Source organism: Hyperolius riggenbachi, chromosome 9 (assembly GCF_040937935.1).
Source record: "Hyperolius riggenbachi isolate aHypRig1 chromosome 9, aHypRig1.pri, whole genome shotgun sequence".
In the NCBI taxonomy this organism is placed as follows: Eukaryota; Metazoa; Chordata; class Amphibia; order Anura; family Hyperoliidae; genus Hyperolius; species Hyperolius riggenbachi.
The window spans coordinates 71,570,210-71,573,593 of NC_090654.1; positions in this window are offsets into that span (position 1 = coordinate 71,570,210).

Here is a 3,384-nt window from a genome sequence, read left to right on the forward strand (position 1 = left end):
ATAAGGCCCGTCTAGCCGTATTAATTAACGCTAGAGCTCTGGCTGCCGATTTTAGGGATTCCGTAGCCGCATCCGCTAAGAACGCCACTGATCGAGCAATCACCGGAAAAGATTCTAGGATAGTAGCATGAGGTGTACCATCCACTAAATGTTTATTAAGCCCTGCTAGCCACTTATTTAGGTTGCGGGATAGACAAATAGCTGAAATTGCCGGCTTAAAAGAGAAGGAAATAGATTCCCATGCCCTCTTTAATAAGTTTTCAGCTTTTTTGTCCATAGGGTTTTTCAGGACCCCTGCGTCCTCAAAAGATAGATCAGTATTCTTAGAATACTGCGATAAAGCAGCATCCAGTCTGGGACATTTCTCCCATAAGGCGATATCTTCCTCATTAAAAGGAAATCTGCGCTTAAAAGACCTGGGAATATATAACCTTTTTTCCCGGGTCTTCCCACTGCGATAATATAATCTTTTGAATGGCTGGATGGACTGGAAAAGTCCTACCCTCTGAACTCTCCAAGCCAGAATAAATATCATCTCTTGCAGTTGAGGAGGCCACTGGCTCAGCCAGTTGCTCCGCGTCATAAACTGCTTTTAGTAATTCTGAAGTTTCCTCAGCGTTAAAAAGGTATTTGGATAACTTTTTAGGAACGTCCTCAGGGTCAGAATCAGGCCCACTCCTCTCCTCCCCCTCCTCTAAGGAGTCAGCGGAAGAAGAAACCGCAAAATCCTGAGGGTTGGGGACCAATGGGCTCCCCTCAAAATTAGCCGGGATGGCTAGGGGGGGAGTTGGAGAGGGCGAGGGCTGAACACCCGATGGAACTGGTAGAGTCGGCACTAAGGGTGGGGTTAGTTGCGGTACAGCCCACTGAGCCGGAGAAGACATGACTGATCTAAATGTCTTAAATGTAGAGGAAAATTCCTTGCGCATGGATTCCATAAAGTTCATCATAACTACCGAAGGGTCTGGAGGTTTAGGGGTAGTTGAAGACTTTAAACATTTCTCACACTGTGATCTAGTCCAAGATTTGGGCAATTTTATATTACAATTTTTGCAGCGCCTGGACTTGTCAACAGACTTCTGAGGTTGGCCAGGGTCCTCAGGTAAAGAAGTCTGTAAAAACACAATGGAGAACAATATGCCCATAAGCCCTGTGATAGCTAAATATTACATGCAGTTTACACAGGAATTTATAGGGAAAAAAACTTTGCCCAGCGACCTCCATAGAAAAAAACAGCAGTTTTTCCTGTGGACAGACTTTCTGGCAATGCCACACCATAGTCTGTCCACTCTTACCTGTCCTGTCGGCTGTGTGGGAGCCTCCGGAGGTCCGCTGGGCTCAGAGGGTAAGGCATCTGACTGCTCCATGCCTTCCTCTGCAAGCACTGACCAGCGTGCAATGGCGCCGGGAACGCTGAATAACTTCCGCCTTATAAGGAAATCGCCGTGCGTCATCACGCTGCCTCCTCCCCGCGCGTACAGTCAAAGTCTCGCGAGATCTCGCGCGGTCGCCTTAGAAGACTCACTCTGCCCGCAGACACGGCCAGCATCAGACCTCCATCCGTGCCGCCGCCACCCATGGATGCATGAGCTCTCTCTGCTTTCACCACAAGCGAGAAAAGCTCGACACGCAGTTCTGTCCGCTGGAGGGGGAAGGAGGCCTAAAAAAGAAAACGTAGGAGACAGGTACTATACTGCCTCATAGGGTGTCCTTCAGGTGTAGGAAACACACTAAAACTGAGGGGCTATGGCAGAGGAGGACCTATATAGTCTGCCTAATTGAATAATTGTGGGGGTGTTTCCTTCGGGGTGGAGCAGGCTTCCTCTCTCATGTTTTAGCCATCCTGGAGGATGAGTTGTTAAATGGCCATTACCCCATAACAGCTTTCTGGTCAGCACACTGTTAAACTGTAACATCGTCCACTTGAGCCATAGGGAAACATGGACATTACCTGGTACATCAGTTTTCCTCTCAGCTATAAGGGCCCGTTTCCACTATAGCGTTGCGGAATCGCCGGCGAATCACCGCAGGCAAATCGCATGCGGGTGCGATTCTGCATGCGTTTTTGCCGCGATTTCGCATGTGATTTTGCATAGGTTAGGGTGATGCGATTTTAACCATGTCACTGCCTGTGTGAATTAACATGGGTACCTATGCGAAATCGCATGCGAATTCGCGGCAAAAAACGCATGGGGAAAACGCATGCGATTTCCCTATTAAATACATTGCGTGCGATTCGCCTGCATTCCACACGCAGGCGAATTCTGAGGGCCCTAGCGTGCAGATTTTTTCTGCACAGAAAAACGTTCAGGAAAACGGACAAGTGGAAACAGTCCCATCCACTTGTACTGGCTATGCGAATTCGCATGCGGGCAATGCATGCGAATTCGTGATAGTGGAAACGGGCCCTAACTGACAACAACTGATATATAACTGACAGCAACTGATATATTTCAGTTCTGACAAAATGTTGTCAGAACTGGAAGGGATCACTGTAAGAAGAAAACGGTGAGCTTCTGAGAGGAACTGATGGTAAGGTAACTAATGTTCATTTGAAGTTACCTCATGTGTTTATTTTAAATAATTTTACTCAGTACAGGTTCTCTTTAAGGGCTCATTTCCATGGGCAGTTGAACTGTGTGCTCAGCAAGCAGTTACCAGGCAGCAGAGAGCAGTTAAATGACTATTTTCCAAATATGACAGCTCTCCACCTGAGCATGGGATCCTGGGGACAGTAACCTGAAAGATCACCAACCAGCCAGCTCCCCGGCTTGTGGGAATCTGAAAAAAAGGATAAAACGAGGTGTGCTCTATGGTGCATTAACAGTTATTAGATGTTTAAAAAGGATTAAAAAATGCACTTACAAAAATGTAGAAGATAAAGCATGTAACCCAATTGGATACATGTGTTTTGACATGCGTACACCTTCAGCAGATGTGAGTTTTGTGAATGCGATGAAGGCGTACGAACAACGAAAGGCATTATGGCGCTGCAGGCACCGTGAAGTAGGACCCCGAAGTTTGTCCATTAACAACTGGACTTTGGGTTGTAACTCATAAGAGACAATTTCTTGGTCTGGGCACAGTTTAAGGGTAACGTTATTTTCTTCAGACTGCACATCCAAATACAACCAGCTGACTGAGCATTTCTCCAGTTATGTTCTTAGCCTGGAGTACAAGCGTTACAATGGTGGCCACACTTGGTGCAATAGGACAGATCTGACGTCCTGAACTCCCGGCTGTCACACAGAGGCTACAGGAGGAGCTGCTCACAGTGGCTGCATTGTGCAGTCACAGATCTCCATGGGATGTTCTCCTTTGTGAATACTCCTTTCAGCTGTGTACGGCTACATAGCAGGCCAAGCAAGACACGTCACTCTCTGA